Here is a 21,994-nt window from a genome sequence, read left to right on the forward strand (position 1 = left end):
AAGTGGGTGTTTATGTCTTGTCAGCAGATGAATGTCTTTATGGCAATGACGAAAACATTTCCCCATGATGCATATGATAATTGGTTTAATGGTGAAAGTTACAATTAAAGTCATGATGATGAACGATTAAAAGCCTCAGTATGGTTGCAATAACGATCAGTTACAGTAATGGCAATGACGGCGACAGTGCTGTGGGCACCTGTGATGATGACAATGATGTAACTCAAAGCATGTACGCATGTAATTTTATTATGGGTTAGCCCCAATGTATGAAGCTTGTTTTCTCTCACATGTTGACAGTGGTGTTTCTATCATTACCACAGAGCCAACAATGACAATGAAGATAATTAAATGTTATGACACTGTCGTCAATCATCTTACAGGGCCTGAGGGATTGCCCTTTGTCGTTCCTGTCTGACCTCCTCTCACACTTACACCAATCCATAATTCATGTGCTGTGTAGTGGCTGCTGGATGGATACAGAGATGCTATCTGCTTTACACGGACGGCTGTTTGTTTTGCTTGAGAGCTGCATATAAATGAACGCAGGTGGGAAAGGAAACCATATAGGCTTATCTAAGGTGTAACAAACGCTGGCTCGGGAGTGAATGAAGGGAAAGATGAAAAGGAGCCAGGTGGAGAAGTGGGGCGCTGTGCACTCAGCTGATGCATAGCTGTATGTGCACTGTATGTGAGTGTGTGATTGCAGTTGTGTTTAACAGAGTGGAGAAGATGGGGGGGGATTGTGTGAAAGAGAAAACGGATGAGAAGAGGGGAGCTGATTACGGTGTGCGAGTGTTGGTGTGTCCCATGACTATAGGCATGTCTGTGATGATTACTCTTAGACCTGTCGCCTCTGGGTTTGTGTCTACATAGACCCTCTCATTTGCACCACATATACACTACACAAACACACACATACACTTTAAATCCAGTGTGTGAATCCAGCCAAGGGCCACAGGGCAGGCAGGAAAAGCACCTCAGAGACACATCTCTCTTGCCCCCTCTTTTTCACTCTCTGATCTCTCCCTCCCTCCATTTTACCCCATTTCCTCCTCCCCCTCTCTCTTAAATCCTCATCTCCATATTCATAGACAGAGGGGCTCTTTAAGAGGGCTGCTATCTCAAATGGGCCGGCAGCACTTCTTGTTTGTGGCTCTCCAAATGGAGAAAAGCCATTTCCTCTTTCTGTCAAGCATGGAGGTATACTGTACATGTATGTGTTTGTGCATGCACGTCTGTGGTGTGCGCCTCTGTTTGGATGGAGCGCTACGTTGTCAGGCAGTTTCACAGTTTTGCAGGCTGAGAGCAGGCCAACTGTCTGGAGCTAAACCTCACTTCCACTTTCACAATCACACTTCTCGTAAAATCCTTAAACTGCAGCAGTGCTGGAAGAAGTGGGGAAATGCAGAAATGCGGCATCAAAGGCAGAATCAAAAAGAGAAAGGAGAAAGTAGGAGACTTTGTTTGCAGTTTTCTTTATTTTACTTCACATGAATGCTCACATTAATAAGAAACTCAGTGAAATTGATTTTCAAATTGTGAAAGTTTTCATACTTTATACAGCTCTGCAAAGCATGATTGATGGTTTCTTGTTCCCTGATAAATTATCTGTGCAGACTGACTAAGATGTTTCCAGAGTTGTTTTCTGTGCTGTTTGAATATGAATGGGAGTGAATGATATTGCATTAAACAGACATTAAAGAAGAAGATTTAATAAAATGTGAGAGAAAAACTCAAATATAAACCAAAACATCGACAATACTTTAATGTATGAGACTTTTTAAGCTGCATTTATGTTTGGCTCAAACAATATAATACAATATATAAATTTATTTAATTAAATGCTAGAATATTCTCATGATGAAAACTCCATAAATAACACTTGATTACCAGCATGCATAATTGCATTAGTGGAATCAATCCAATCCATGTAACACTGGCATCACAACCCACTGTTTCTGCAGTAGAATGATGCAACCCCATTTTTTTTTTTTTTTATTCAGAATGAATGAACATACGAATACTAGACTAGAGAGTAGATCAACACAGTTTTAGAGCCTGAGGGATGAGAAGTAAGAGAAAGCGAGAAGGTGAATACAACAAGAGGGGAGGTAAAAATGAAAAAATGAAATTGTGCAAGTTTAGGAGTGGTGAGGAGTCAAGAGTTTTCTTCGCCTACTCTCACCTTCTCCCCCCACGTGTTTTTTTTATTTCTTTCTCATCTTTGCTGTATCCATGATGCAACTGAGGGCAATGGCTGCTTTACTTAGAGATTTATTGAGTCATCATCAGAAAAAAAAATAACGGCTGATGAAGGAGGTGACAAAGAACGGCTTTCTCTCATGTTCTCGGTACGTTTCCTTTCCCTTTCTCTCTCTCCCCGTGTCTACCTCCTACTTTGTTTTGATCAAGTTCACCTCTGAAGGATCAAAGATGTGATGTTGCATTAATGGTACGTCACGCGTTAACTTGTGTCTATCCATCCCAGGAACACTTGCCTGTCTGACTCAGTCAAGCTGCTGCATCACAGAGTCAAATATTCAAAGCTTTTGTCTCTTAAATCCTAGATCCCACAGAGCTTTAGGTAGAAGACGGGTGGCTGAGGGGTGTTGTCGATTTTTGGAGGGTTGTCTATCTGCAGAGACAAACAGATGGATGGATGGATTGATTGATAGTTGAATATAAATAAATAGATGGATAGGCTGAGATAATTATCATGATTCATCCATGTCTCCTAAAAATATTGTCCATAGAGAACTAATGTGCATTAGCACATTTCACTTCGCCATATTTAAACCATAATTTGTTTCCCAACCAAGAGTTTTAGTAGCCTTAGCAGAATAACTGTTGGGATGCAGGATGCAATTCTCAGTTTCCGCCGCCACTCTGTACACCCAACCATCGTCACACTTCCTGGATTAGAAAAAAATGCCAGTGAATGTAATCCATGCAGCAATTACACCTCCTTCAAAACAATTTTTTTTTTTTTTTTATAGAAAATAAGTAGTATATGATTTTTGATGTGGGACATCGATGTATCTGATTCACAGTGTTCATTTACAAGTGCCTTTTGAGGTGACTCTGGCAGTTCCACAGAAGGTAAGTGCATCTTATCAGTCCTGTAAAACCAGTCTCCTCTATCATTTAGACATACTGTATCCTGTGACGCAAACATACGTGGTTGTGTAAGAACATGTCAAATACCTAGAAACATAAAAGATGTGTGCGCACACACACACAAACACACACACACACACACACACACAAACATGCACACACTTGCACAAACACCACACTGTACATGTATCCTTATTTACTCCTCATGCCTCCCCTCCTACTCTTCCTCTCCACTCACTAATCCTTTTTTTCCCTCAGTGTTCTCTGTGGGCTGATTTCCTCCCCCCTCCATCCTTCTCTCTCCTTTCTCCCCAATCTTTTCATTTTTCACTTTTCCCTTGTTTATTTCCCCCGCCTTGTTCCCTTTTCTTCCCAATCCCTCCCTGCCTGCCTCCTGTCATTTCTCCTTCCACCTGCTCTCATTTATCTCCCTGGCTCATTTTCTCCTTCTCCCCCTGTCTCCTAGTGTATCGCTGCAGACTCTTGTAGTCAATTATCCCTTCTGTTAATGAGCAGATAAATCTAATTGCTCTCTCCTTCAGGGCTTGACGCCGTTTCTCTTCTCTGTCTTTCTAAGCCCGCAGGGCGCGCATCATTCTCTCCCCCATCATTTTTCAACCCTTTCTCCATACAGTGGCACCGTTTTCAGCGGTACCTTTTTTCATCCTCTCAAGGACTTGCATTTCATGTTGGTTTTCCTACCTGCATTTTTCATGTCACCCCTATTCATTTTTTCCCCGCTGCCCTGACCTTTTCTTTCACCTCACCTCAGCTGACTCTTCACCTTCACCTCAACTCCACGCCTGCTCACTTTATCACTCCTCTGCCTCTCTCTGCTTCAGTGTGACCAGTAGTTTAAGAGGGATGATGGGCTGTAAAGGGCTGGTGGCCATAGGGATTGATAGCGAAAGAGGGCATGGGTGGTTTATCCTTTCTCCGCTCACAGGGTCAGCTCTCTCGCTGATAATCTTTCCACTCTCGACAGAGAAGTGAAATAGTGGAACTGCAAAATGAGGGTTTTAATTATGAATACTGAAACACTTAGTCCATTAAGCAATTATTTGATCGACAGAAAAAGTATTGGCTGCTATTTTGATAAGTAATTTAAGTACTTTGTTAGGCAGAAATATAAAAAAAATCACTGGTTCCAGCTTCTAATATGTGAATATTTATTGTTTTGCTTACTATTGGTCGGATGAAATAAGCACAAGCATGAATATGTCACCTCAGGCTCTGGTAAATTGAAAAGGCTATTTGTCACTATTTTCTGACATTTTGTAGACCAAATAAGTATAAAATGAATCCGGAAAATAACCAATAATTAATCGATGAAGGGAATTGTAATTAGTTTCAGCCCTCTTGAATATGCATTGTGGCAATCTGCCTTTAAGAAACTTCTCATATACTTCTTATATAAAACAGCTGGCTGAAGAAGAAGCAAGAAATGTTAAAAAACATGTTTCATCATTTTGTATCGTGGGCATATATTTATTTTCTTTTTGTAAAAAACGTTTAAGTGCCTTGTCTTCTCTTCTCTTTGAAGATTTAGTCCTCTTTGGTCCGCCTTTTCTTGCTGGCAGTGATCTGTTTCTCCATGGACGAAAATAGCCATTCAGTAGATTCCCTTCAGTTAGTGACCATTTATTAAAATGTCTGCATTTTGCAGGAAGATAATGCTTGTTTCTCAATGCAAGTAAAAAAGAACTGAATGTGGTGAAGTCGGCAACACTGATCCTTGAGCTCACATAAGCTGCATTAAGTTCATTTTGTAGCTTTTCTTTTTACTGTTTTTATGGTCTTATTTATTTTAGCAATGTTACTCTTGTGAAGCACTTTGTGACTCTTTGCTCTGTGAAAGGTGCTACTGTATGCTAAATACACTTTACTTTACTTTAATCCCCCTCTGTGCAGTGAGCAGCGCACCTCCTGCTACAGTCACAGTACGATGAAAACTGATGTGTCAACACTCCATAATGTATGTGAAATGTTGGCAGAGGAGGCTTCTTATTGACATAATTGATGTCACTGGGTGACATGGAGACTGTAATAACAGACATTACACAGTATAGTAGCAAACAACTTGGAGATAGCCCTGAATCAGCTTGCTGTGCAATGCAGGGGTCAGCATGAATTATTGGTTACTGTCACACTTGAAACAAAGTTGGCCAGGCAAGCATGGCAATACTGAAGAATGCTCATGCCATGATTTAAACCTGGTACGTCCACCCAAACACGATGGATGGGTTAACATTACACTGGAAGACTTAATGTATAGGTGTGGGAATCACCACAGGCCCCACGATACGATATTATCACGATACTTATGTAACGATACGATATTATTGTGATTTTAAACATATAGCGATATTCTGCAATATATTGCAATTTATTACTGACAGTCACCCCTGCTGACTTTACCAGAAAAAAAAACTCAAGGGCACCACGTAGTGGACTAAAATTTTTTTTATTTATTTTAGTAACAAAAAGCAAAATTCTCATTTGCAATTTATAATAATAAAAGGTCGATACTTGGTGTATCGATACAGAATCGCCACGGAAAATATCGCGATACTATGCTGTATCGATTCTTACCCCACCTCGTTTAATGTGCAGTGTAGCCGCACAGACATGTTGAGTCAGTATAACAGCAGTTCAGTCGGTGATCGATTGGTCAGTGTTGGTTCTATCAATAAAACTATTAACAAGCTATAAAACAAGCTTAGTTTAGTCAGCATGGCAAAAGGTTTTGTCTGACTAGTGAAATGCGTTGAAATTTGGCCAACACAAACTGCTGCACAGTGTCCGTGTCAAGACCTCGCCAACTCTTTTCCCAAGAAATCTGTGGCGATCCAAAAATATGATGCTGGCAAATGTCCTACTATTATATTTGCTATAGTCTCTGCTGAAACGCTATTGAAGACAGTATGAAATCCAAACTTTTTTTGCAGGTATACAAAGTAACTGACAGAGATGGCCAGTCTTCAATACATCCCTTCAGAAACCTCACAAACACCATATCTGTGTTTTTCTACAGTTCATGTGTCTCCTGGCAGATAGATAGCCGCAAGGATTTCCTGCATTGCTGAGGGGGGGGAAATAATTCTGCCATTGGAGTAACTAGAGGGGAGACAAAACTAAAATCCCTTCCAGACTTTCACACTTGGTGAAAAAAAAAATCTTTGATCTATGATTGCGTCAAGTATAAAAAGTGCACGCAGGGTAAACCAAGTATTGAACTCATACACTGGCTCTACGTTTATCATGAGTTATTACAGAAAGGGCGAAAATAATCTTTAAGTGTAACGTGCCATAACCACATTGTCAAAGCATTGTACTGTATGTCTTTCATTACACATTGTGCAGATGTGTTTTGTGCAGGCACACCAGAATAGCGTGGGCAAGGTACCCACATTTATTTTGTGCTGGCAGGATTTAAGTCTTGGTGATGTAAATGATACACATAACGTCCCAGTATTTGGAAAGCCAGAGTGTGCTAAAAATAATCTGTCATAAGCATGTAGACTCGTGAGGGGTTCAGAAAGACGCACGCACGCACGTGCGCACACTCTCACTCATGGGAGAAAGGACACATTACAATACCCCCAAACCTAGGTAGAAATTATATTTCACATATCTTCAAACTCGTACATACATAAACATCAAAGCACACCACTATCTGAAGCCAAACGCAGATGCATAAAAATGGGCACACACAGAGTGGGACATGGAAATCTCTCAGAAACGCATATATGAAACCGCTGGGATACAGAAATACAGAAACGTGAACCTGCTGCTATGCATGTACACAGTGGGATGTAGAAAATTAAGAATAGAATGGAAGAACATCACACAGACATACACCGGAGGGAATACAAACAAAGAGAGTGATGAGCCATCGTATGGTGTCGTCAAGCTGTGGGATACATTTATGTACAGATGAAATGGGTCTGTGTGCATTTAATTTAAGTGCAAATGAAATGTTGTATCAAAGCATATCCAATAAGCTTTTATGTGTACAAGTGGTTATGTGTCGGTGCTTACATGAAAAAGTGTGTGTGTGTGTGTGTACTTGCAAGGGAGGTCAGGTTTAGTTCATTTCCACCTCATCTACCTCAAGCTCATCGTCCCCTGTTGAGCCAATCAGTGTCCTCTGAGACGACTTATGTCTCCAGCAGTGCCCTGAAAACCGAGCTCAGTGATGAACAGAAGCGTGTGTGTGTGTGTGTGTGTGTGTGCGCACACATTCAAACACTCACACATATAAATCCAGAATTCTCCCGATTGGCTAGGCTCTTTGACATCACTGCAGAGCCCTGTGGGAGGTGAGAAGAGGGGGATAAGGATGGTTGGGCAATGATAAAAGTGGTAGATAAGGCAATTTGGAGCCGCACCCATTTAGTGGCTCTGCTGTAATCAAATGCAGCTCCCATCAAGAGCCAGCCAATCTTGGCCAACCCACACAGGTCAATGGCAAGGCCTCTGGCTGCGTACATCAAAGATGGTCATTCTTTTAGAGTGGGTGGCCATGCTGGTGGAGCTGCAATCCCAGGCTTTGAGACTAATTTGCCACCTGCTGGCACATTACATGCCAAATTAGAAAGCCTGCTGTTTCATCAGAAGCCTGCAAGTGTGATGTGTGTTCGGAAAGAAGGAAAACTTGGGAATGATTACAGGCAGCAATCAAAGCCCTTTTAGTGTTACTTTTCAGGGCACGAATGAATAGGGTTGGGTACCGGGTGCTGTATTAGATTACATTAAAAGATTACATTAAAATGCTGACATCTAAACGGTGTAAAAGTTTGTCTGTATTTCCCTGTAGAGGATTCCAACACTGGGACGTCCTACAGTCTGTATTAACTGCCATTGTTGGATAAACAACACAGACGTTGCGTTCACTTGAAACTCGCCTCGCCAGCCTCGTGCTGCATTAAGTTATTGTAAAATACCCTTTTCCCATCCAGTGGTTGTTTTTGTCATTTAACAGGAATTTACTGGTGAAATAAGTTATTGTTATAAGTTATTGTTAATTATTTTTAATAAATCATTACATTTTGACCTTGTGGCCTTAAACAAGCCGTTCTTTAATGTCGTCGACTGTCGTTTTGTGTTCCTATAATCTTTTTAAAAGTATCGGTTCAGGCACCATTCAGGCACCGGCACCGTTTTAAAAGTATCGTTTTAGCACCGCTATCGGAAAAACTCCAAACGATGCCCAACCCTACGAATGAAGCATTCAAATCTTAAGTGATAATTCCTCCTTTTTTATTGTGTGAAATGTGAAATATGATTTGGCCTGAGGGTAGAGTTAGATCAAACTGCATTGCATAATTTTGGTTTAGAGTGAAATTCATAAAAACATAATTACAGTACTGTTTAATCTAGGAAAATGCAAAACAAGGTAGAACTAGAGCAAACAAAATACAGTAAAGAATAGTCCTTAGAATTTAATATTAACTTCGGGAATATAGTCACAAAAAAAACCTAGTTAAAGTCCAAACCGCTGAAAAGCCACAGTAGTGACCACTGTGATTCTCATCACTTCCTCACAGCAGAAAGGCACATTTCATTTCTGCCCTTTTATTGGAAAGACGTCCGATGTGATCCATTGGAAGATACACCTTGATAATATTGATTATCTGCCCTGCCTTGGGCAACAGTGAGATGAAATCTGCTGCAAACAGCTCAAAGCCATTTTTATCCAAACCAAGTCCTGTTTATCTTGTGGGGAACAAGAAGCAGCAGATTGGACACCAGGGAGGTTCAAGGGTCCCAAGGAGATGATTTCTTTTAATGGATTTTTAGATTTTAATATTGATAACTTGTAGGCAAAAAAGTAAAGCAAGTGAGGATTTCTAGTATTTTCATCTGTAGTTGTGGGTGTTATTTCTTGGTATAACTGAAGATGTCTTAACTCTCCAGATTGTCCATTGAGTCTTCCTGTCTGGTACTGGTAAGGTGCTATTATAGGTTAGAGTGAGGGAGCCTATTCATTATGCATAGGGTGAGGGTGCTTCTGGACATTCATGCAAATGTGATTTATAAATAGCAGCTGCTGGCAAAAAGATGACGTTCAGTTCAAAGTCAGCTATCTCAGGTGTAGTCGCTGTGCTCAGAGAGAGTTACTTGAGCTAACTGGCTTTGACCATTGCCAAGTGTATACATATATCCATATTCTGTAGGATGACTTTGATTTAAAATTCCTGTTATTGCAGCTGATCCGATTTGGCAGCAGCAGGGGGAGAAATGGCGATTGTTAGTTTTTGCTCTCACTTTTATGAGATGTGATCAAATATAGCAGATCATATAATATAACGAAAAGGCTTGATCTGTGAGAATCAAAAAGCAGCGTAGCTTATGCACAACGAAGCTTGTGAAATGAATTTGGAAGGGGAAAATGAGGCACTTGAGGAGTGGAGAAGAGCTGATTAATGGTAGGGAACACGTATGATTGATTATACGATGAACTTAATCTTTTATTTCCCACCCACTCTCCTGCAGCCTCCCTTTTTCATATTAAAGCCCCCCTTCGCTGACCTCAACACCCCTGTGAATGTTTGAAGTTTCTTTTTTTTCTTTTTTCTTTTTTTTAAACACTCCATTTTGCAGAAGGATGTGTGATTATCTCACTTACTGCTCTTCAAATCAAATGCTGTTCACCAAGTGCAGCTGACGGATCGGCGCAGCGATGCACAGCTGTCTTTTTCTCTCCGAAATCAGTCTTTCCCATTATGCCCAGCATACTCAAGGATAAGCCAGAAAAGATTGTCTGAAAAATCTCAGAAGACCCGAGTTAAAAAAAAAAAAGAGAGATTGAAACATAGGAAATGTTTGTGTAGTGATCAAAACTACAAATGGGGAGATTAGTTTTTTAACTCGAAAACCGTGAAAATGGATTTTGAAAACCACACAACTCACTACTAGACAAAATAAGTGTTGAGACGTCAGTATTGATCAACCCTCTGGAACCCCTGCAGAAATATATGTTGATTTGATTTTATTGATCAGCAAAGGTCTTGTTTGTTCCACCTTTTAAAAAAAAAACAAAAAAAACTGCAGCATCACTTATTGAGCAGTTACTCTAAAAGAAGATGTAGAAGGAGAGTATGTCAGCTTTTAGATAATAAAATGAAGTGCAGATTCTGCAGACGGAGCTCCATCGGACAAAAAATAAACAAAACATTTCTTCACACCAACAAGATGGGATGAGGAAGACTTTTAGTTTAAACTGGAACCTGGACATGGCTTACATACTGAATTAAGTTATGCCTTCATTCACCACTAACACAGAACTTGTACAAATAAATCAAACATACTACTAATGTTTGCAATTTGGATCAAAGAATGTTCATTGATCTTCTAGCCTGTGTTAAATAGACAACTTGCCTTATTACTAATCTTGTAATAACCTGAGGAGGGGAAAGGTGCATTAGTGCAGGAAGTGTGTTTGCAAGCTTTATCTACTGGCCCAGTGGTAATTATTCTTGCATTAAAACAATTCAGTTGAAATAAATATAGTACTACACACTACTCCTTGTGTGTCTGGGAAATGGTAGTCTCGCTTTGCCAGACCTTTCTCCACAGTGCCGCGGAGGAGGGTCTGGCTAGTCCACACATTCTGGGATGGGAGAAAAAAGTGCTCTGGTTTATTGGCATTTCTTTAAACCAATCACAATCGTCATGGGTGGCACTAAGCACCAGCCAGTGCCACGGTGCCGCTGCAAAATAGCCTCGGGAAGGAACTTGTTTTGGTGGAACGTGTATGTTCAAAAGTTGATTTAGTCGTGCAACAGAAAACTCAGATTGGACAGATAGTCTAGTTAGCTGTCTGGATTTACCCTGCAGAGATCTGAGTAGCAGTTAACCATAGTCCTCATAAATCCACCGGAGTTTAAAATTCCAACACAAAGAAAGCGTAAGGTAACGGACATCCGGTCGAATAGAGTAAAATCCAACGGAATTTCCGGCGGCAACGGAGCAATCCCGGAAGTGGAACTTCGTGGATATAGACTAGGGGAATGGAAACAACAGGGTTTGTCAGAGAGGATGATGAGCTGTTGTTCTATAGGCAGAGAAAACACTGATTGGTCTGTTGGTTTGTCGGTCTGAGTCTGAGGAGTCCCCAGACAGCTCCTGAGCTCTGACTGCAGACAGAGCTTGCATTCATCTGACTCCACTGCCTTGACAGTCTCATGTGGGCCTACATCACTTTTCTCCTGCACGTCTCACCCGGCTCTGGTTGATCATGATGACATGTCTTCTCCTGCACGTCTCTTCTGTGTGGTTACATTGTGCTTTTATGGCAGCTGCAGTCAGAGTAAAAGAATGCGTGCGGGCATGCATCATGGCATTTTTTGGCATGCATCATGGCATTTTTTGGCCTGTAAAACCCAGTATTCCTGGAAATAGCTTCAGCGTGATAGGCTTTATTTCAGCAAATAAATATGACAAAGCACAGGGAACAAAGCTGTAAAAGGATTGTGGAGGTAACATTAATAGAAAAAGAAAATATAAAAGGCAAGAGGCTTATAAAACAACACTCTTTAAACATAATAGGCCGCAAAAGCCAAATGACAAAAGCACTACTGAACTTGGTAGAGCATACTAAATGACAACAAAATCTAACCAAGATGAAATGATGATGATATTTACACAATTAAAGTATTTCCACAAATTTAACAACACTGGTCAATAGGAAAGGAAGGCAATACATCAATGTATGCCTTATGCCTTACTTTCTGGATCACATTTCTATTTCATGTAAACAACAGAGCTTTTCCTACATTTTTCATGCATTCTCCATCAGTAGATTAAAGTGAGCAAGTCAGATTCTTGCTTGAGAAACACATCCATAAGACACATGACAGTTAATCGACACCTTTAGGTGTTGTGGGGACTGAACCTGTGGACCTGCTGTTGAAGGTAAAGCCTCTCTAACTATTGCATCAGCATTTCCTTCTCTAAACTACCACAGTTCTTCAGTGATACAAGTAAAGACAAACTATTTTTTTATTTTAAAGAAACGACAGTCGATATGGTCTTTGTACCAGTCTGTCTGAACAAATAAATTGTATTGGTTTCCTGCTGAGCACATTGTTTCCCAGTACTTATCTGTAAATTTGCTGCAGTTATCAAAGTCATTGCCTGAAATGAACAATTGAAAAAGGAAGCTTTTTCCTGCTCAATAAAAAGAACATGCTGCATTTACATGGATTGCAGCTGCAAATTGACAAGATTGTCTGTCTGTCTGTCTGTCTGTCTGTCCGTCCGTCCGTCTGTCTGTCTTTTAGCAGAACATTTGATGGAGTTCCAAATTTAGTGTATTCCTCGGAGACTTTGAATCACACAGATACAGTTACAGAAAAACTGCACCACACTGAATGACAGAGCAGGTGGGTCAAAGGTAATAAGAAAAATGGTTGAGAAAGTTGACTTTTCGTTTTTTGGTGTGGTCTTCCTTTGTAGTTAGTCACTTCTCAATGACTCCAAAGTTTTCTTTGGGCATTGAAAGCCGCATGAGAGAGCAACACAGTTTCTGACTGCCGGGAATCTCTGCTGAATTACAGAGGCTGTTAAGACTGTTAGTCTGCCGTTTCAAGTCGGCGATGGATGCTCCTGCACTGCTTATAAGCTAAGCCAGGCTATGACAGGTAATCACTATTATGCCTGCGTTTCCATTTGGGTTACTGATCACAGCATAAAAGCCCATCGCCCTGATTTGTGTGCGCTATAAAGCTCGGGGAGTGAAATGAAAGGAAAAAGTGGGATGTGGGAATGGTGCTGAGAAGGGTGGAGAGATAGAAAGATATAAGTGTTGGAGGAGGTGTGATAATGAGAGAATGGAGGCAGGGATATATGGAGGTGGAAGCAGAGGGTGTCTGAAAACTATTCTCATATGAAGATGTGGAGATTGGACAGGAGGGTGAGAGACTGGAAGAATGACAAGTGTGTGGGCCAATCAATAAGATCCTGTCAGGCAGATGGCAAATTGGAGAGTGGCATGACACTGAGACAAATTGACACAATCAGATCTACGAAGATGAAATGTCGTTTGAGGGTGTGCGTGTGTGTGTGTGTGTGTGTGTGTGTGTGTGTGTGTGTGTGTGTGCGTGCATGCGCATGCCTGTATGTGACATACAGAAGACAAATAGCCGAATCACCACACACATGCATGGAGAAAGAGCGGGAGAGGCAGAGAGAAGGGGGAAGAGGATTCCGAGCGGAAAGGGGAAATGAGAGGGAAAGCGAGTGGCAGAAAGTGAAGGTGTGTGTGTGTTTGAGAAGGAGTGCATAGACCATAACCTTAAATCTGTCAGTGTTATATATTCTTTTCCTCTGTCCTTGTGTCACTCACACATTCTCTTTCCATCTCAGTTTTACACACACACACACACACACACACACACACACACACACACACACACACCCCTCTTTGCAATTGTGCATTAATTTTTCAGTGTCAATCTGGCTTGTGCCCTTAGCCCTACTATCTTCTCCACTCTCAGCTTTTTTCGTTTCTTTGCCACTTTTCTCAGTTCCTGTATTTTCCTTCTCACTCTGTGTTCCTTCCCCTTGGATTTGTTTTGTTGTTGCGTGCCTTTGGTTAATGTGTGTTTGTGCTTGTGTGTTTGAGGGCCTGTTTGTACCCATTCAGCTTTAGTATATTCAGTCAGTACCATTTGTCTTTTTTGTTTGTTTCTGAGCGAAAGATAGATAAATATAATTAGACAAATGAAATAGCGCTTTCCCTGTTTTATCTCTCTTTGCTCCTCTTCTGTTGGGCATAATCCATCTCTGGCTCCTTCCTTCCATTGCCCCTTTTACCCTTCCCTGTCTTCTCCCTCTTGTTTCTCTCCCCCTCCCTCTCTGTCTCTTGCTCGCTCCCTCTTCTCTCCCTCCATCTCTTGCCCTAATGTATTTTCATTTGGGCTGTGAAAGTTGCTGTTTGAATAGGCATATTTGTCCTGGTTAATAGCATACCTCCTCGCTCACTATGTGATTTAGCTCCTTGGCCTTATCTTGTGCAAACACAACCACTTCTTTGTATATCTGGGGGCTTCTCACACTCTTTCTCTTCCTGTTTTTCCCCCTCCTGCGTGGCTCTCTGTTTCCACCCACACCTCTGGCCGTTGCAACGCCCCACGGCTTTATTGAGGAAAAACATTTTTTTTAAAAGGTGACAACCATGCGTTTTGTATGAGCAGATATGATAACGGTAGCATTTTGTCATTACACCAGTGTGGGCCGCTTTTAACCCTTCATCTAATGAACAGCAGGTGGCTGAAATGAAAAGATTCACAAATCTCTTTTAGCTTGAAAAACCCTGCAGCGCCGGTATTTCATTTCCATGGGGAGTTTTTTTGCACTCATTTATTTTACAATTACAATATGAGGTGTTTGAATCTACCTTTAGGTAAAATCTAGGTGGGAAAAAAAGACAAATGCTGTCTTCACCATATATATATATATATATATATATATATATATATATATATATATATATATATATATATATATATATATATATATATATATATAAAAAACATCACCAAGGTTACAATCCCCTTAGCTGCTTCAGTGGACCTGCTTGGTGTTATACTAGAAGACTGCAGTTGTACTGGGGAGCTCCCTGGTGTGGATGTGTGCAACTGTGAATGTGAATGAATATAGCTACACTGAAAAACACTGTCCATGGCTCTATAGTGTTTAATAGGTATAGTTTTGAAACACATGTAGCTCATGTATCTACTATAAGTACACACTTGCCAATTTGTAAATTTGCAGTGATACTCTGCACCTTATTCTCAAATTACTTATGCCACTTTTTTTGTTCTAGCTCTTATCCGTACAACTATAAACATTAATTCCAGTAATTCATCAAAATGATATCATCTATACAATAATGAATAAATTAAAGGTAAAATTGACATTTTCCTCGATACAAATTATTAATTTATTTTGTATTAAAGAATGATGCCTTCATGACAATCTCTGAGTGGATGTCATAGCTTACCCATCTTTTTTATCTACCACTGTGCTGATTACTATCTATGGCTGACAGTATGTGTTGTTCTCATCTCAAATGTCAGTGGTTTTGCAACAGGAAACTCTTTCTGTGTCACAAATATCAGGCAAACATGGAACCATCCCCCAGGAGAGAGATGCTTCCAAAACCCAATTACATTTTCCTTTCAAACCATCAGTCAGCCATTGCGTGCATCTGCACGAACTGGGGGAACAAGCCAGACTGTTGTTCTGTAGATTGAAAGAACATACCGCATTTTTCTCTTTCTCTCTGGGGTTTCACAAACTAGAAAGAAGGACAAATTAATGTGGAACTTTTTTTTGTGGTTTGTTGTTCGACATTTCCAACTGACCTTCGGCACTCCTCCAACTTAAGCACCTATGTTCGTATTGGATTGATATTTGAGGCACAGCTATCTGTGAATGGGGACTTACGGATGTGATAAACACACAGCAAAAATACATACAGTAGATGAACAATTAAAGCATGCACACACAGGCACGCACATTCACACACTATGCGACTCTCATGTCTGTACACACACATTGACCGATTCAGGCAACAAACAAATAAACAATGATCCTTGTTGACTTTTTATGCAAGATTTACGTAATCGATGTCTGAGACTGTAGCTGTACTGTCTTTGTCTGGCCTGTGGATGGGGAGCACTGGGAATTGTAGCAGCATTGTAGCACTCAAAAAGCAGCAAGAAATGGGACCTGACCCCCTTTAACCTAAAGTGTGTGTCTCTCAGCAAGTGATATTCATATGTGACTGTGTGTAGAGAAAGACATTTTGTCTTTTTTAAATGTTAAGTGGAGCTCTTGGACTTGAGGTGACATTTTCTTTTTCCTTCCACATTTGTTTTCTTTTGAACCACAGCGGGAAAAGTTTTTACTTTCATTTCATAGTATCTAATAAATGTCTAAGATGTAAAGATGATGGCAGCCATGTAATAAATAAAATCAATCAATAAGTTAAATCAAGCATTCATTTTATTTAATTTTGACAGAAATAGTAGGTGAAAGGACCTTTCTTTTGTCTGTTGGTGTATAGGTTGTGAATGACGGAAGGCAGGTTTTAACAGGTATAGTATGCTGATTGCTAAATTTACATACCTGCTATAGTCTTTGTTTTGAGTGAACCCTACAAACTATCAGCACTCCAGTGAATATGATTGTCCATGATACCTAAAATAAAACTGCTCTTGAAAGACGTGACATTTTGACATGACACAATCTAGGTATATTTGACCACTTATTTATGGGAATAAGAATAATGCGTAAACAAACCAACCCTGAAATGCAAGGACATAGCCAATTGTGTTTACAACAGATACGTTTTAGTACCATTCTGTTATGTGGCCTTTCCAAGTTGTGAACTTGCTATTAGATACCAGCATCTCTATCGGCTTCTCATAACAGTCAGCACAGCTGCTCATTTTCAGGTGCTCTCAGTGTACTGATAGTTATGATGGAAATGTATGAATAAGTAACTTGTTGTGATGTGAACATGCCCTGAAAGCATTCAGAGGTCAGGAATGGTGCTTGAGGGTTGAAAATGAATTCAAAAGGATGTTATTGACACACATTATAATTACAATAAAAACCTGTTTTAGGATGTGAGTCAGCTAAAGATTATTGGGTGTGTGTGAACACTCTTTGTGCTGGTATGGGTGTACATGTGTGCAGCTGAGTTTTAGTGTTTGGCAAAAAAAAGTCCAGATCCCACTCCTGAAATCTCAACTCTTAACAGTAGTCAGAGATTGCTTATTCATATACAGCGTTCTCCATTTCCCAGCACCCTCTATTTGCATGTTTGTGTCACTGTGCTGCAGGTACTGTGTGTGGGTGTCTATGTTTGGCATTGAGCTGTTTCACTGTATGCCAGCTCACCGGAGTGATTTTTCTCAGGGACAAGGCTAGGTCATGTTTGTACAAGTACAAACATGTACACAGTTGTGTGTGTGTGTGTGTGTGTGTGTGTGTGTGTGTGTGCGCCAACGTGTGACTCTTGATAATTTAGTATCTGCCTGTCTCTCTTATTGGCAACATGTGTCTGTCTCTCTGTCGTTGTCTCCTGTATGTCTGTTTCTGTAAAAGCAGAACATTTTTTTTTTCCTAGCCGCTACTGGTTGTAATTGTTTTATAAATACACATGGCATTTAAGATTGCCAAAACGTCCACAATAATGACATTTTTCTTTTAAATTTATCTTGAAAATAAAGCCAGCACGGAAGTGTCTAAAACTGCAGTTCCTCGAATGGCAACTTGAGGCTGGCTCCAAAAGGGAGTCAATCCCCATAGATCCCCATGTTAAAATGCCCATCTTTACAGAAGAAATATTTATATGTTGGTACAGCCTGGTGCAAAAAAACTGTTTGGGTGTCTAATTGTCCGCTTCGTGACAACTATATGAGGGGTGAGTTATTTTTTTAACTCATCTGTTTAAATTATATTAAGGTTTAAAGTTATGCATAATTAAAGGTGTGTCGCTTTGAGTGACAGGTAGGCTGCCATCACAGGAGGCGAGCATAGTCTGTCGGCTTTATTCGGTCCTCCTCACGAGAGAGTCACAGAGACATACGTCCATATTTTATACAGTCTATGTTTCACACATGCAGTAAAGTCTACAATAAATGTGTGAAAGCTGAAAGTCAGGATAACACTTTATTGAAATTGAAATTTATTGAAAAGATTTCTGGTACAGGAACACTTGTTGTGCATTTGTTTATTTGCAGTGGCGTTTGCGTGTGTTTCCCTTTCTGTGTATTGCATCGTTGTTTGTGTGTGTGTGTGTGTTTGTGTGTGCGCGCGCAACTTGTGAAGTCGAAGAGGAAGTGTAATGTGTGTTTCTGTGTCAGACTGTTTGCTCGGATGAGTGCCAGAGGTGTTGTGTTGGGTGTGAGATTTTTTGTGGACGTATGTTTATTTATATTGCTCTGCATTCGTGTCAAAACGTCAGCTGGGATTAACGTCACTGGGTTAGCAAGTGTTTAAATCCACTGGGGTTGAGTGTCTGTGTTCGCTTAGATGGCTTTGAGTGTCAGTGAAATGTTACGTCAAACTGCCTGTTTATATTAATGTCATTATTTAATTACTTTTTTAATGTTATTTGTTTCTATTTTCATCCATTTGTCCTCGTGTGAACATGTTTGTAAGTGTGCATGTACATGTGGATGTGAGGCTGTGCACTTGTTCCATGCATGTCCGCTGTAGCAACACCACTTCAGTAAATTGGTAGATTAGTACATGAGGCTCTGTTAGCAGGCTCACAGCCATGTTTCTCCCTGCGGTTCATTAGACTGTCCCTCCGTCTGGCTACGTGTCTGTCTTCTTGGCTAATAGGCTTTATGGCTTCTTGGCTGCTTGGATCACAGTATCTCTGGGTGCTTGAAAGCCTGAGAATATCTTAAATTGTCTAAATGAAAATGTCCTCGATTCAATTCAGTTTAGAGACCTTATTTTCCCCTTTGCAGTTTCTTTATTCAGGAGTAGTAACAGAGAAGAGGACTATGAGTAGAATAAACATCTTTTTAATTGTATCTGCATCACAAAACAAATTTGCACTTAATGTCCCTGAACAATTCCCTGGTGTCCTTTTGTTTATATTGCTAATGTACAGTTTAAAAGTTCAGTTCAGTTGCATGCAGGCTGGTTTGGTTAGCTTTGTCTTTGACTGGTAGCATTAAAAAAGCCTGTCATTAAATTTAGCTTTCTTAAGCTTGCAGATACCCAGGAGTGGCTGCACCATGCTGAATGCATGGCCACCTTTATGATTGTGTGCAGGGGCGCAACTACCCAGTGTCAGAGGGGTATGCAGCAACAAGTGAATAAATAAGTGTTCCGGACATCATCATGTATGGGGTTTAAATAAAATAATAAAGGTTTATTTTAAAGTATATCAGCCACTGTAGGCCTAGCATAATTATAAATACATATAATATATATGTAGACACATATGTAGAAGTTTACTCATTGACGCAGTGGCCACGGGTTCGACTCCGACCTGCAGCCCTTTGCTGCATGTCATTCCCCCTCTCTCTCCCCTTTCACGTCTTCATCTGTCCTGTGAAAATAAAAGCCTAAAAAAGCTCAAAAAATAATCTTTAAAAAAAAGGTACAAATATGGAGAGCCACTTAGCATAGATCTTTAAAGAAAGAGATGTGACACTGTAATTACAGCATCCATGTCACCCAACAGATGTAACTATAGCCTGTATGTCTTACAGCAGAGCTAACATGAACAGCTAATGGTAAAACTAAATATATTAGTAAAACCAGAGTTATTGCATAAGTTATGTTTTCCAGCTTCTTGTCATTTATTGTGCATGCTACCTTATATTTACCAGTTGTTATTTTACCTTAATAAAATTGAGACATGTCATGCATGGGATTGGTATCATAGGGTTTAACCAAAATCTAAAAATCTCTGTGGTAACAATGCTTCTTGGCAATAAATCTTATACCGTTGGAAAGCCTGTTTAGTTCCCTTTCAAATGGTGCCCCATTTGTAAGGAACATGCATGTGTGGGATGAGCAGCATGAAAAATTTGCCAAATCTTCTCTGCCAATGCCAAACAGCTTATTCTGCCATTGACTCATTTGGTGTTTGGTGGATTGGATGATTGAAGTTTGAAGAAAGACATATTGGTAATTTAACAATTTATTCATTTCACAAACAGGAGCCTCAGTAGCGTGTGGAAGAACCATACACAGCCACAACAGCCTGGCACCTCCTCCTCATGCTGGTCACCAGCCTGGTCACACACTGCTGTGGGATAACATTCCATTCTTCAACCAGCAGTCCTGACATCAACCCCATTGAACACTTGTGGGATCAGCTTGGGCGTGCTGTTCGTGCCAGAGTGACCAACACAACCACATTGGCTGACTTGCGACAAATGCTGGTTGAAGAATGGGATGCCATCCCACAGCAGTGTGTGACCAGGCTGGTGACCAGCATGAGGAGGAGGAGGTGTGTGTGCGGGCGTCAGTCGCGGGGGGGGACTGAGCAGCCCCGCCTACTAACAGGATTGAAACAGCAGCAGCTTTCAGCGACTTTAGAGAAAGAAAACGTACATTGATGTTAAAATATATACAGGTTGGCAGGACGGTCTGAAATGTTTTGTGTTCGCAAATTACATTACATTACACATTCGCAAATTACATTCACATTTTGGATTTTAAAAAGTACAAACATGGTGGCCGGGTTAGCTCAGTTGGTAGAGCAGGCGCACATATGTAGAAGTTTACTCATTGACGCAGTGGCCGCATTCAATAACATTGAGAAAATGCAGAAATGATTTAGAAACAACACTGCACAACAGCAGCTACATATAGAAAACACCCCCAAAACTATATATATATATATATATATATATATATATATATATATATATATATATATATATATATATATTATAATATAGTACTGATATATACTGATATATATTTTATTTTGTATTATTATATTATTTTTTTGTTACCACCGCATATAGCGCATACCCACTTTTTGCGCCACTGATTGTGCGTCTCAGTGGTTTGCTTCCCATTGGCTTCTGGTCTGAGTCGATGAATGAATGAATGAATAGCTAGCCATAGGTAGCCTCTTCCTGTCTTGGTTTCTGTCTGCCTGTCCAAATAGTTTGTGGAGCTGGCTGGCAGGTTGTCTATCTGGCACTTTCCCAGAAGCATTACTCCTCAGTCCTAGTTTCCTGTGTGAATATTTAATGAGGGCTTCGTGCATGCTAATAGGCCTGCTGTAATTACCTCTTCTTCTGCTCTCACCCCATTTCTCAGACCACAGCCGCCCAATGCCAATGTTATTTTTAGATGGCAGTAATGATAACTCTTTCACGTCACAAACATCCCCCATGCTGCTGATAAGCGGAATCAAATTCTCCCCTGTCTCTCTTTTTCCGTTCTAACCCTCTATCACTTGCTCTCCCGTTTGGTCATTTCTTTTTTTTCATATCACCAGCTCATTTCTCTTCTCTTCCCACGCTTTTCTTATTCCCTCTTTCTCTCTTTTATCTCCTCCGTGGAAAATAGGATATCAACAAACATTCATTTTGCCTCGCTCTTATTTCTCTTTTGCTTCCATCACCCTCTCTTCCCTACCTTTATCCTCCTCTTCTATACCCTCACTCTCATTGCTCACCTGCTTCTGCTATTCCTCTTATTCACTTTTCTGCCCTCTTTATTCCTCACACCTCCCTAATCCCTGCGTGCTCCTCTGTCTCACTCTCTCATCTCATTGTAACAGCCTGTTATTTCTTTTCCTGAAGAAGATTCAGGGGCTGTATGAATGTGTCAGTCTGAGCGATGTCATTTTTTTCCTTCTCTTGTACCACTGCCTTCATCTGTCTTGCTCCCCTTTCTTCTATTCTCCATTTCTCTTATCTTTCCTTCTTCCATTCTTCTTTCCCTCCTGTCGTTCCTCACCCCACAGGCTAAACCTCAATATCCAACTGGGTTTTATTAGTATGACATTCATGGCTTCAAAGCCCTTTATCCCAGTCTGGCCCCCCACCTCTCTCTTCCTCTCTGTAGCTGTCCTCTCTCTCTCTCACTCACTCACTCACTCACTCACTCACTCACTTACTTACTCACTCACTCACTCACTCACTCACTCACTCACTCACTCACTCACTCGCTCACTCTCACACTCACACACACCTTTCCAATCTCTGTGGTGATTTTTGGACCCTCTGATCTACTTTTTTTTTTCTTTCATCCCACAACGTTTCTCTTTAATCACCACACCTCAGATCTCCCTTTATCCGCCCCTTCTCTTTCTCTCCATCGATGCAGTCATTCATCCCACTTTTAAATCTGTCATTTTCCTCCT

At 40.5% G+C, this 21,994-nt stretch overlaps 1 protein-coding gene across 4 annotated transcripts in view; it reads left to right on the plus strand.

The window, feature by feature from the left end:
• Positions 1-21,994, plus strand: part of cadm4 (cell adhesion molecule 4) — a 154,873-nt gene that overhangs the window by 21,674 nt on the left and 111,205 nt on the right. The window lies entirely within an intron of this gene.

This window comes from Sander vitreus, chromosome 6 (assembly GCF_031162955.1).
Source record: "Sander vitreus isolate 19-12246 chromosome 6, sanVit1, whole genome shotgun sequence".
Taxonomy (NCBI): domain Eukaryota; kingdom Metazoa; phylum Chordata; class Actinopteri; order Perciformes; family Percidae; genus Sander; species Sander vitreus.